General features: G+C 40.1%; 1 protein-coding gene across 4 annotated transcripts in view; it reads right to left on the bottom strand.

The window, feature by feature from the left end:
• Positions 1–14,701, bottom strand: part of CALD1 (caldesmon 1) — a 232,849-nt gene that overhangs the window by 122,433 nt on the left and 95,715 nt on the right. For 3 of the 4 annotated variants that reach the window (XM_055421299.2, XM_055421298.2, XM_055421297.2), the window contains one exon: positions 5,592–5,684. The exons of the other annotated variant lie outside the window; for it this stretch is intronic. The gene's annotated coding sequence lies outside the window, so the exon portion shown is untranslated. The remainder of the gene's footprint in view (positions 1–5,591; positions 5,685–14,701) is intronic. 4 annotated transcript variants of the gene reach the window in all.

Raw genomic sequence — 14,701 nt, 5'->3', positions numbered from 1 at the left:
AATTAATTTCAGACAGGAAGCAAAATCATCTAAGATTATCTGTTAGTGTCTGTCTTAAGACAGACTCAGATTTTGTGGGACCTGAAAATTATTTGGGAGTCCTTTAAGAAAGCAAATACAATGTTAAATGTAAAAACTTAGGCAGAGGTGTGACAGACATCTGTTCAAATGAGGGGCTCTATGGCTTAAGCACCACTGGTTTCACAGTGAATCACTCTGGGTCTGTCACCTTTGATTCTTTGAGCATTCCAATAAAAAAGTCACAAACCCTTACTTTGCTCTTAATTTTCAATTATTTTGATACTATAGTTATGTCTTTCCCTAAAAAGTTCTTCTTGAAAACAGAATTTAGGAAGCAAATAAGGCAGGGGACAATTAAGCATCATTCTTCAAAGCAATTTTCAGAAAAGTAGAATTAGAGATACAGCCAATACTCTGCAGTGTTTTGCCTGTAAACCATATAATTAAGAATGATAGGTAGATGAGACAGCAGAGATATATAAAATATTATGAGTCTTTGTTAAGATAAGACCAATAAAAAATAAATAAAAGAATCAGAAATCACAATTTATGTCAATGAGTATATTATTGGAGTCACTAGATTTTCCACTGCATTCAATAAAAAAAGTCCATTTTATAGGAAGAATGAAGGAACACTAGAATTGTTAATGTAGCCCAGACCTAATATATCACTGGCTAGAGAAGTTCCAATTCAGTATATAACTGTAGAGTGAATAAATTAATGAGTGACTGAATATGTATGTTTGAAGAGCAAGAAAAGGGCAGATGGTGCTAATAGTGGTCACAGGCCTCCCCCACCAACCCTGACTTATAACTGCATCTTTTAGTTCTAATCCATTAGCCAGCAAGCTGGGGGAGGCAGTAGATAGGTCCCCAGAGTCCCTCATGGTAACAAATGTCTTCATGTTTATACATCTTGAGAGTCTGTGATGGAATCAGATTCACAGTCATGGGTATAATATACTTACAGGAGGAATCTTTTGAAGAACTTGAAGAAAATGCTTTTAGAAGAACGCCTTCCTTTAGGCCTGACATATGTTTGTATTCACTCCCTCTCTGCATTCTCTGAATATGATAAACACACTTCTCTCCAAACTCAGGATGCCCCGTTCCACAGTATGTCGTTCTTGGTCATTAAATAACAGGACTTGATATTAATGTTGGCTGTCTCCATCCCTCTTTAACAAAGTGTTTTCAGCCAAAGATATTAAACTAGTCAACCTCTCTTTTCCCCTGTCAGAGAAACAGCCAGCCTCCTGAAATCACAGCTCATTTATACCATGTTGGCGTGAATATTCAGACTCCATTTGTCTCCAGCTCTTAAAGACTGGTGTTAGAGTGAATGATAGACATTTTGTTTTGAATTAGCAAAAAAGCAGGAGAAAAAAAAAACCCAAGTAATAAGTTTGGCCTTAAAATATCTGTTTCAGGGAATGCAGCTCTGCTTTTTCCTCCAGTAAAAGTTGATTTAAAAAAAAATCTAGATTTAATTTGGCATTAAGTTGGACCTGATGCAGAAACTGGTAGGAAGGAAAACGTCTCAGTCTTACCCCCCCTCAGATTGAGCCTTAAACCCTACTGGAGGACCGTTCCATGGACTAGTGGAAGATGTTTGCAGCTTTGTTTTGTTGAACATCCCAAAGCAAACTTTGGAAGTAGTTGAGTCTGTGTCCTTGAACTGTACAAATCCCATCACAGTTGGAACCTCAGACTTCTGATAGTTTTGTTTAAAAGCTAAATAGCAGGATCATTTTTTTTTTTCTCTTTACAGCCTACTCACTCATGTGTTTTGGAACAGAAATCTGGAAAAGAGTTCTAGGCAAGAACTCCTTGGCACCATTGTTTGTTTTTCTCCCTGCTATCTGTGCCTTGATCTTGGTTTGCCCACCCTGACAAAACCTCTTTCCATCAACAGCCATCTGGGTAGGAATGTGTGCTTAATGCAGGTGCCTCCTAAGGTCAGGTGCAATTCCATGGCCAAGGAAACACCATCACTCAGCCAAAGTTACAAAACCTGCACATGGTGATGCTGGAATGTCCTGTTACCTTCCTTATCATGAAAGTTTCAAGAACTGGGAAGACCTGAGAACCACTACCAGAAATCTGTAGAAAAGACTTTTAGTGCAAGAATGATCCCTTCAGATTCTGCTGTAACACACTTGAACTAAACAGGAGGCTGAATATTGTGTCAAGAGTGTCCAGAGAGGCTTGTTCTGCAAAACTCAAGAGAAGATAAAGGGAAAAAAACCCTCTCTTTCCATACCATATGGAGCTTCAACTGACTCTAAAAATACTGGCCCACAGTGGTTATAAAAACTCCCATTTATGCTGTTCTAAAACAAGGCAAACCCTGCTAGGTGCTTACAATTCAAAGCACTTCTTATACATGCTCATAGGAAAAGAATCTTTCTCTTCATATCCTATCCATTCCATTCCGTCGTTCAGTCATGTCCTGCTCTTTGTGACCCCGTGGACTGTAGCCTACCAGGCTTCTCCATCCATGGGATTCTCCAGGCAAGAATACTGGAGTGGGTTACCATTTCCTTCTCCAGGGGATCTTCCCGACCCAGGCATCGAACCCAGGTCTCCCGCATTGGAGGCAGATGCTTTAACCTCTGAGCCACCATATCCTATAGCTGACTGAAAGGAATGAAATGCAGTCTGGAGGCACCTCTGCTGGCCACTGGCCACCATTCATTTGGAATACCCCAGCTAGGCCATTCAAGGATTGCAGAGCTGTTTTCTCTTGACTTCAGAATTTCTCCCTGCTCATTTTATACAAATAGCAATTTATGTAAAATCAACTGACCCAAGTGCCATTAGTACTTTAGGTCAGTGAGTGAAAAATGGCATTTTTTCCCTGGCAACTTGAAGAATGCCAAGAGGAAAGTAGGAAGTGGGGGGTACTTGAAGAAATCTGGTATCTCAGAGTTTATTTTTAAGAAATGGAAGTGGGTATGTAGAGAAGGAGGAAGTTTACAAACCTCTGACAGGCTCTCCTGCTAATAATCAGATAATCCAAAGAAAGATCATGGGTTTCTGCTAGAGAAACAGAACCAATGGAGAAAGGGGAGGCGGGTGGGCACGGAGAAGCAAGGAAAAGAAGTGACACTTCAGAGAATAACAGAGAAGTGAATGAATAGTTTTCCTCCTTTTGTTTGTATCACACTAAGCAGGAAAAAAGTGGGAAATTCAGGGCTGGGGTGAAGATGGCCCAATTAGAGATCACTTTTGATGGTGAGACCCAGAGAGTAGAAGTGTGCTATGGCCACCATGACTCAAGGCCTGGTCCGTTCATGCTTCATTAGCCCCCATTCTGTCCTGCACATGAAACACGAAAATATCACCAAAGCCTGCTTGAAGGCATACGAAGTGTGGGGAGACTATGGAAGGGGTACAGTGCAAAAGAAAGTACATTCCCCTCATCTGAGTCCTTTACTGACTGTCTGGACAAGATGATGTTCCGTGGCAGAGGGGTCCCAGCCACCTGGCCTTCTGTCTCTTTGGACATTGAGTAGTCTAATCCTGGACCTCCCCTACTATCCAGTCTGATCAGCTCTGATTGTGACGGAGAAAACTGTCCTAAAGGGAAGTGCTGATGTATGACAGCCCTGGGCAAGCAGGTAGGGAGTCAAACACATGCTCCTGGGTGGAGTTAGCTAGAGAGGAGCAAGGTCGGGTAGAGAAAGTCCCCAGGAATGGTTTGGGGCAAAGCCCTAAAGGAGAGGACAGAAAAAGGTATAAAATAGGACCAAAGGAATAAGTGAAGAGAGAAATAGATAGACATCCACAATTGCCAATACACATGTTCTTACATTAGAAATGCCATTTAGATTTCTTCCTCCTGTTATTTACCAGGAAAACTTTCTACATGCAATTTCTAGTGGCATTGTTAAACCGCTGCTCCTCTCCCTCTGCAGTCTTTCTGGGTGGCCTCATAATTCCTATGTGTAGGTTATGATTATGAAAATTTCTATCTCTAGTTATTACCTGGGCTTCAGACTTGCATAGCCCTTGTATTCTATACACACACCCTTGGATGTCACACAGGCCCTTAAACTCAGCAAATCTCAGTCTAAACTCACTGTCCTTCCCTCTTGGCTCCCAAAAGAGTGTTCTCAGTATCTGGAGCAGGTCCATGTTATTTACTCTTTGAGGAATGAGGTAAGTCTCCTGCCATCAGTTAATCATATATATTATTTTTCAGACTCTCTCTCCAGCTTTGACTTCTTTCCACTTTTTGGAAGTCAGGAGACAGGCAGCAAGTAAGGAGAAAGCACCACTAATAATCATTATTTGGAGGTAGTCTTAAAGCAAATTACAGGTTCAGAGACTTGTATCTTACCTCTCCATTCATTTATTCATTTAATAAGTACTATTGAATGCTCACTATTTACAAAGCCTCCTCTAGTGCTATGAAAGATATAAAAGGCACACTTTTCAGCTTCAAAAATTGTGTAATGAAACAGGGCAGTGAGAGATGTATAAAAAGGACTGCAACATACTGTAGGAAAACCAAATATTCTAAGAGTGATATAAATGCTAAGGTAGTTCAGGAGAGGAGACTCAGAGAGCCGTCCATATGCAACAAACTGAACATCAGCATATAGGGGAAAAATGATCAGATATTAGAGACTGAGCTGTGTTCCCACAAATTCATATGTTGACATCTTAGCTCCAAACAACTCAGAATATAAACAAATTTGGAGATCTGTTCATTAAAGAGGTAATTAAGTTAAGATGAAATCTTTAGAGCATGCATTAGTCCGATATGACTGTGGGCTTTCTAAGAAGAGGAAATGTTGGACACAGAGAGAGCACTCCAAACATGTGCTGGCAGTGGGATGCTATGTGAAGACACAGGAAAAGAGGGCCATCTGCAAGTCAAGGAGAGAGGCCTTCGAAGAAAACAAACCTGTCGACTCCTTCACCTTGAACTTCCAGCCTTCGTAACTGTGAGAAAATAAATCTCTGCTACATAAGCCACCCGGTCTGCAGTATTTTGCTCTGGCAGCCACAGAAAACCACTTCTCCTTACTAGTGCCAGCCTTGGAAAAATTGTGAATGAGTGAAGTTTCCTTTAGCTTCTCCATCCTCTACCTTCTGAAAGCTCCTCTTTCTGCTCCCCAGGTCTACTGGTAGAAGTTCTTCCAGGTGAGGAGGATTTGCTGAGAGTGAAGAGTACTTCCTTCTGAAATCATTATTTGTTCAAAGGTGAGCTCCTTCACCCTGAAGACTGCCTCATCATCTCTCTATTCCCTCAAGTCAGCAACATTCTTGGGAAGTGAGAACTTCATTATTGATTGGGGACGGTTTTGCTTAATATACTATAGATGCAGGGAAAAAAATAAAAATAAAGCAAAAAAAAAAAATCAGATTACAAAACAGGAAAACAGTTCTTTCAAACTTGATAGATTACTGGGTAAATAAACTATGAAGGGCATAGCAGAACCCTTGGTTTCTCACAATGCATCTTTAGGTGTGAGAATTTAGACAATCAGGCAGAAAGGCTATGTAATTGCTAAGATCAGAGCCCTCCCCACCAACAAAACCACATAAACTGTACTCACAGGTAAGCAGTCAAATGTCTGCTCGTGAACCTCTGGTTGATTACCAATCACTATGAATTTGCCTGGATGATCTTCAAGCTTTTCAATGATTACCTGGCATAAAAGGATAGAAACACAGTGGAGTGAATTTTGGTTAATGTAGAACTATTCCAAATATTTAAGATACAATTTCTTTCTCAGGTACTGATGTTGGTTAGGACCATGAAAGGGAAATAAAGCACAGATATAAATAGATACTGCATTTGCAATTGATAGTTGCATTTTAAAGAAAATTAATACAATTATTACAGAGTCAGTCCCTAAATTCTTCTAAATAATGGAGGTGAGAGATGGTTTGTACAAAGCAGGGAGCACTACCAATGCCAATAATCAAAGACCAAAGGCATTAGAATATAGTCAGGGACACTGCCTTTTCTAAGTTCACCTTCAAAACCTTCTAAACCTAAGACTCTCAAAGTCTTTTTGGACCCTTTGCTTTGCCCAAAGTCTTCTGCTATTGATGGTTAGGAACTTGGTTAATTGGTAAAAGAGAAGGCTCCAGAAGATTACAAATAATGATAGAATGCACTAGTAGATAATCTAGAGGTAACTCTCTTGTACTTGAAACACAGCAACAAATATTAAATATTAGATCAAAGAAATAATGAACTGCAACAGCAAATCACCATTGCATCCCTAACCTGCCCCAACATGATGCAGCAAGGATGCTATGGGTATGAGTATGAAAAGTGGAGCTCTGGGTTTTAACATTTGCCTTTTTTGGTAGAATAATGGGGCCCACATGGACCTTAAGGACACAACTTGCTTTCCCCTACCCCATTCTTTGGTTTTTTTGCATTGGAAGAAATTAGAAGTTCTTGGAGTTTAGGGACTGGCTTGGAATCACACTGCTGGGAATCAATCTTAGATTCCTAGATTCTCATTTCAGATTTCAAAGGTAAAATGCAAACCAAACAAAAACCTGCCTAGCATGGTATCAATGGTTTGTATCCATCTCAGGAAGGCTGGTTTGCAAACTAAGGATGGGGAACCCTGAGGGGCTTGTAAATTGTTTAGCAGGGCCAAGTGTTATTTCTTATTCCATTTCTTTATTTCTGAGCAGTCACTCAGACTGCCTCCAGCTCTCCTCCCTCAATCTCTACCATCTCCTCCTATTTGTCCAAAATGCACACTTCAACTGTTTTATTGTCGTACATCTACAGTACCTTGCTCAGTATTCAGGAGATGTGGGCATTGATCTTAAGCAGCCTAATATCTAGCTGGAGTGATAAAAGATATAATTATCCTTCTAGGTTACAATGCCAGAAAGCGGTAAGAGCTCCAAATCCCATTTAAATTCCTTTTCTTCTATTGTGGGCCTCATTTTGGAGGTCTTCCTTATAAAACTGCAGAAAAGGGGGACAAGAAAATCTGTGAGACATCTGCTAGCTGGAGAAGCTGCTCAAGCCTGGCTTACAGTCTAGTTCCCTGCAGCTCCTAGGCTTCTGCCAGCACGCAGCAGGGCATCAAGAAATTTTGTTGAGTGAGGGAACAAAACCTATGAGTTAGAGGGGGGTGATGAACTCCTCAAAACTGTAGGCCAGATTTTGTGTATTAACTTTCATTCATTTCTGAAAGTAGTCTCTGCTCCCTTTTCCCCTCCCCCTCAAATTAAGAACCACTGCCTAAATGATTAGGATAGCACTAGTACATGTACGTTAAGTTGCTTCATCATGTCCGACTCCTTGCAATCCCATGGACTGTAGCCCTCCAGGCTCTTCTGTCCATGGGATATTCCAGGCAAGAATACCGGAGTGGGTTGCCATGCCCTCTTCCAGGGTATCTTCCTGACCCAGTGATCGAACCCGCGGCTCTTATGTCTCTGGCATTGGCAGTGGGGTTCTCTACCCTTAGCACCAGCTGGGAAGCCCTGGCATAGCATGAGAGGATAGAGTTTAGATGAGAACAAATCCCACGAGCAAATTTAAAAACAAATAAGGATTGAGTACCTAGTCCCCATGCTGCCACATCCAGACCTACTGCATCTATTCCCTGGCCTTTCTTTCATCATCTCTAGAATGTAGGGAAGGCATGATCCCTGACCCTCCTAACTTCAGGGCAGCTTCAAGGGCCTAAGCATTAGTTGATGGTCTTGGCCTTGGCTGTACACTGCCATCACTCAAGGAGCTCTGAAATAATGACCCAACCCAGGGACCCTCCTTTGATCAACCTAACGAGGATTTGGGGGGTTAGGCCCCAGGCATATTTGAGTCTAAAGTGCTGGCAGGTTGCAAGACACTGAGATTAAGACGCAGACTTCTTTTCCAAATCATTGAGCCCATGCACATGTAGGGTGCAGGTGGGAGAGATTTCCCTCCAGGTCCTGCTCCTCTCTATGTGACAGGAACATATCTGAGATTTGCCAGTGAACAAACAGCCATGGAACCTGGCTTCATGGCACTTATGGTACACTGTCCCCCTAGAATTGAGGTTCTCAGACTGGCTGCATATCAAAATTTTCTGGGAGAGCTTTTTTCAAGAAAATATGACACGGGAAATTCCAGAGAGGTGTCCAGAAATCTGCACGTTACAAGAAGTCCCTTACATTCAGATGCTGATGCAGATTACAGTACTCACTCCACATGTTGCTCTTGCTATTGTTTAATTGCTAAATCATGTCTGACTCTTGGCTACCCTGTGGACTGTAGCACTCCAGGGTTTCCCAGGCAAGAATACTAGAGTGGGTTGCCATTTCCTTCTCCAGGGATCTTCCCCACCCAGGGATTGAATCCAGGTCTCCTGCAGTGGCAGGTGGATCCTTTACCATTGAGCTACCAGGGAAGTCCACCCTTTCCACATAGGCCTCTCATTCTTGACCCTCAGGCTTCATCGAAAGAACAGAAGACTAGAAGAAATCAGGGAGTTACTTGCCTAATGAATGAATCAAGAGATTTAAACTTATTGGGAAAAAAAATCCTCAGTACCTTCTCCCAAACCCTCTGGTAGGGTCAGTACTTATTTGCCTAGTTTCCCTTTCCCTGGTCCCAATTCCCTCAGTATTTTTATTTTTAAAATTGGGAATGAGTAAAGAAAAATATAAAGAAATCAGGGATCTGGGGAAACGTTTCTTTTTTGGTCTGTAGTGTCTATGTATATGTTAATGAGCCATCTTGTTAGTGAGACAAAGATAGAAAGGCTTTTGAGAGAAACCATAAGGTGAATAGCACAGTGACTAAACACAGAGTTTGTCTTCACATATACTTTTTCTTTTCAGATTGAGGACGGAAGGGCCAGAAAGTTGACGAAGCTCTCATTTCCTGTTCCAAGACCATTTTCTACTGTCTGCTACCTTGCAACTTCAGAAACTTGCCTGGGTGAACCATTATTCTCTGGATCCTTAAGCTTTTCATTTGGTGCCCAACATATAGAAACGGACTGACTTGGCTCAGAGGCAGCTGCTGAAATTCTCTGCAGGCAAAGCTAAGTCTAGACCGGACATGGTAAGGAGGGAATGACTCGAGATGAAGGAAGAGGGGCCGGAAGAGCAAGCTGGTCTGCATGAGGCAAACGAGCCCCGCTGCCTTCGTCCAGTCGCCTTCCCAGCCAGTGGCAAATGGCCAGCTGCTATTTATTGCTCCTTTGATTGAACTGTCTGCTCAGGCAAGTGGGGAAATTGGGATTTTATATGAAAGCATTCACTATGGGAGAATCAAGGTGTAATAAAAAGAAAGGAGGAATTTCTCTCCTTTCAATCAGTTTTCTAGTCTTCTAAGGGGAGTGATTTTCTTAAAACTTTCAGGAAACCTCTAGGTAAATTCATTCAGTAGCATGAGGAGCAGGACCCAGTACCTTCCTGCTGCTGCTGCTCAGTCACTTCAGTCGCATCTGACTCTGTGTGACCCCATAGACGGCAGCTGACCAGGCTCCGCCGTCCCTGGGATTCTCCAGGCAAGAACACTGGAGTGGGTTGCCATTTCCTTCTCCAATGTGTGAAAGTGAAAAGTGAAAGTGAAGTCGCTCAGTCGTGTCCGACTAGTAGCGACCCCATGGACTGCAGCCCACCAGGCTCCTCTGTCCATGCGATTTTCTAGGCAAGATTACTGGGGTGGCTTGCCATTGCCTTCTCCGAGTACCTTCCTAGGTTACACAAATGGGAAAATATTGACAGTACATACTTGCAAAAAGTGGTTATGCTTCTCCTTTAAAATTCCTATCACAAGTATTCATAGAAAGATGCCATTTTCCAAAAGGATATCAAAGGGTCAGATAAAGGGGAGTATCTCAAATGATAACTTATTATGACAGGGAGTTATCAAAAAGATTCAATTAGAGATCCTTTATAAAAAAGAATAACTTCGTGGAGTCAACAAGAAGAACTGGGTTTTCATTAATTTATATATTGCCTTGTGGAGTTGAGTTAGGATCCTTTCATTTCAACATTAATATTTATATTAAAAAATCCCCCATGACACTTTTGTAATACGCTCTGCTCTCCTTATGGAGATTCTGATAACTATTACGTGTTAAGGGTTTTTAGTGCCAGACCCTGTGCTAAGCTCCTTTCATATATCTCATTTATCATTATAACAACCTAATGAGATACATGTTCTTAACATAGGAGAAGCCCTGAGAAATTTGTTGTGTTTAACACATTGGCCTAAATTCACCCAGCTAGTAAGTAATGAAGCCAGTATTCAAATCTGAGGGCAGACTCAGCCTGACAGTGTATGAGAAGGATACGTGCCCATATTCATTTACAGACTGAGTGAGTTCTCTAAGCCAGTATGGAACACACAGTGAGAAGCAAGGACTCTGTTCTCATGGAAGTTATATTCTGGTGGAGTACAGATAGCACGCATATTTCCAACAGTGAGCAAATAAAAGAGCCTAATGTGATAGAGGGCCACTGAACGCTGGATGGTGAGAGATGGTCTCTCTGAAGAGGAGATACCTGGGCTGAAAACATATTTCTAGTTTAAGGAGTTATTCATGTGAAGAGTGTTTCTGGAAGAGCTTTTGAGAATCCTGGTGGGAGGTAGGGGCTTTATGAGATGACTGTGTGTTCTGTGATCATGAAACTCTTCCAAGTTGTTCAGTACATATGGGATTCACGCTAATCTGTCCATTAACAGAATATACAATGCTGAAAGATGTGCTGAACAAAATGGGACTCACCAAAAAAAAAAAAGATTGGCAGAGTACCACCTTTGCCAGAAAGCATGAGGATGGCAGAGGTGCTGGTCATCTGTCTCTAGCCATCGGGGAGCATGCCAGGGATGCACTTGGTTACCTGAGCATCGGATGCCCAGGACAACAGACGTCCCCCTGCACTTCTGTTAACTGGGTAAACTTGAAGAGAGCTGCCTTCTGTGGGTTTCCATGAGCTCCTTTCAGTCTTGTGCATTGGAGAATAAAGCAGACTATTTCTTAATAATGAAAGAATGAAACACTACAGGATATAATCCTTGGAATGGGAAAGGAATGGTAAGAAGCTATTTCAGACTTAGTTGGCAGGAAGTCACATAATTTGTGGGAATGGAAATTAAAATAAAATATTTAAAAATAGATCTATGGGTTTTAGTCAAAATGCGCCAGTAACAATAAAACATTAATAATTGTCTCTTGTGAATTGTCTCTGTTTTACATTTATAGTTGAATATGGGACCTAGGAGTATTTTGGAAGAGAAGAAATATGTGATCTCAGGGAATTTGGGTCACTTAAGTAAATACTAATGAGTGAGTTGACCTTGACCAAGTTATTTAAGTACTCTTGGCCCCTCAATTCTTTCATCTGTAACATGAAGCATTTGGAATAGATTTTTAAAGATCTCTCCAATTCAGAGGGTTTTCGTATAATTCTATGGTTTTTTAAGGAAAAAATATATAATGTGTATGTCTCAGTATCTATGAATGACCTAGTTATGGCTGGGAATAAAACAAGTTCAATCAAGTTCAGCATCGAAGGAGGTTCCCAGAGAAAAGAATTGCTTTTCAGGGACCACCTACACCACCCCTTCTCCATTATTTCTAAAAGATGAATGTATCTTACAGATCTTGGAGAATCTATTGAACACCTACTATGTGCAAGGTACTTGATATTTGTTATCTAATTAACCTTCAAAAGAAAACTGAAAATAGTTGTTTTAGTATCTTATTTCAAAGTAAGGATACAGATTCAGATTCATTGTCACATAGTTAACATGTATCAGAGTTGAAATTGCATCCCAGACTTGTTCAACTTCAAAGCTCTTTCTAGGACTGAAGACTTGGAATGGAAAGGACAAGAGTAAGTAAGAGAATAAGAAAAAATGTTTCTGAAAAGCATGGCAGAGTTTTCTGCATTATTATGGTGCTGAGTAGGAAAAACTCAAAAGTACAAGAAAGAAGAACTACTTTGGAGCTGATATATCTATTTCTTAATTGTGGTGGAAGTTACACAACTATCTGTATTTGTCAAAACTTACAGGACTGTACACTAAAAGGAGTAAATTTTTACTATATATAAATTATACTTTGATTAAAAAAAGGCAAGCAAAAAACAAAATGAGGAAAGGGTCTTGGGATATAGTCTCAGACCTTTGGAGAGTTCATTTGTGGAGAAGGGGCAAACTGGAAGTCAATGGAATCACAGGAAATGGCAGATGAATTTCAAATTCAATTAAAGGGAATTTTCCCAATTCTATCAAACTACAAGAAGATAAGGTAACTCAGTCTGGAGGAAAGTAACATCACCTAGCACCTCAGCTGGATACCCATATGAAAGAAAAGAAAAGAAAATCGTGACTTTTATTTAATATCATATATCATACGCTCCCTCCTCCAATTCCAGATTCATTATAGATCTAAATGTGAAAACTTACACATTAAAGCTCTCAGAAAAAAGAAGATACCTCCATGATCTTGGGACAGGCAAAGATTTTGTAAATAGGGTATATAAATTATTAACCATAAAAGAAAAAATTGATAAACTGTACTGCATCAAAATTAAGAACCATAAAGAGAGTGAAAGGCAAACCACAGATTTAGAAAATGTATGTTAGCAAAACTTACATCTGACAGGAGTTGCATTTAAATATGCAAAGAATTCCCACAAATCAATAAAAAAATGACTCTATAAAAAATAAGTAAAGACTCTAATGGGTACTTCACAAAAAGAGGATATTAAAATGGCAATAAACATATGGAAAGTGCTTAATTTCATTAATCATTAGAAAATTCTAATTCAAATTAATACTACTAGAATAGCTAAAATTGAAAAGACTGACAAGTCAAAGTTTTGATGAGCACCTGTAACTCTCATGCACTGCTGTGGGAATGTCAACTGGAGTAATCACTGAGGTAAAATATTTGGCAGTATCTGCTAAAGCCGAATATTGGTCTAACTGGTGACCCAGAAAGCTTACTCCTTTGTATTTAGATGACAAAGATCCATGCATATATTCATCAGAAAACACGAACTAGAATGCTCATACCAACACTACTCACAACATCCACAAAGTGGAAATCACCTCAGTGTCTATCCATAATAACATGGATAAACTGTGGTTGGCAAACAACAAAATATGGTGTTGCAAATTAGAATAATATAATTATCACTCATGTAATGAACTTCGGAAACATAATTTTAAATAGCAGAGACTGGACACCCCCCTCCCCCAAATTCTATAGGATTACATTACTACCAAATTCAACAAAAACAAACAAAACAAACAAAACTGTCACTAGGTGTCAGAAATCAAAATGATGCTTATCCTGGGGCAGTGGAGGAGGGGAGGGGAGGAGGCATTACTGAAGGGGGCACGAAGTGGGTCCTGGGGTGCTACGTCATGTTCTGTTACTTGATCTGGGTGCTGACTACATCACTTTGCTCATTCTAGTTATGATTTATGCGCTTTTCTGTATGCTACACATCAAAAAAAAGATTATTTTAATAACATGTGAATAGAAAAAGATGAAGCCTCAATCTGGAAAGATGACAACTAAAGGGAATTTATGAGCTCAAAATATATAAAATTATGAAAATTTAATATTCCCAGTCATATATTACTATATATTAGAGTAGGAAAATAAAATTATAAAAAGAAAGACCAACAATGAGAGAAAACAAAAAGGTAATACAAATGAATGTACTCTGCAGGGGGAAAATCGCAGTTGGGAAGGCTGGGATCAATTTGGCCAGTTATTTCTAAATTAAAAGTCAACACTGGATTATTTACCAATGACTTAGTGAACTTTCCAGATATATATTTTGGCTTACTATATCTTAGAAGGGAAATATTGAATGTTTTTGCAAGTGGCCCATACCAAAGCAGTTCAAATACAGGGACTACTTATCATCTTAAGATGCTGTAAAACCTCGTGGTGCATTCAGACCCTTGCTCACTAACCAGTGTCTCCTCTTCACTTTCCACCACCGCTCTTCCCAAATCTATCTGCAGTGCCTTACGTGTACCTTAAGTTCTTGCACAAAGTTTCCTCTTCACTTGTTTCAACTGTTTGTTTCAAGTTTTTGCCTGTGTATCTTAAATAACACTTGCTTATAGTATGCTTGTATTTCAGTGTAAATTTTTATGTCTGTGGGAGAATCTCTTGATTTTTGTGGGATGCATTTTTCATATTCTTATGAGATTATGCATATGGATATACAGAGATATTTGTATAAACTAGTAGATAAGAGGGACAACATGTATCAACAGAATACTATGTTAGGAATTTAGCCACCAAGCAGACTAAATAAAGCAAGAGACTAAGGAAATTGCTCTTATAATTCAAGAAAAAGTCAATTATCCAGTGAAAGTAAAAATTGTCTTGGTATTCTGCAACAAACAGTTTCACTGGATTACTAACAAAGCTTTACAGTATTCAGTTGGGTTGGAAATGTCTTTCCCTTAAAAGCGGCATGGAATTGTGAAAAGACAGGCTGTGTGGTCGTAAGAGAGATATATGAGCTTAGGTATCAGTTACTTATTTTTGCTAGTGGTAAAGAAATTCACCTGCCAATACAGGAGACCTAAGAGATGTGGGTTCAATCCCTGGATTGGGAAGATCCGCTAGAAAAGGGCATGGCAGCCACCCCCTGCAGTATCCTTGCCTGGAGAATTCCATGGACAGAGGAGTCTGGTGGGCTATAG

Source organism: Moschus berezovskii, chromosome 3 (genome assembly GCF_049115385.1).
Source record: "Moschus berezovskii isolate FMDL1 chromosome 3, NW_MosBer_1.0, whole genome shotgun sequence".
Classification (NCBI taxonomy): Eukaryota; Metazoa; Chordata; class Mammalia; order Artiodactyla; family Moschidae; genus Moschus; species Moschus berezovskii.
This window is presented reverse-complemented; position numbering and strand designations above follow the sequence as displayed.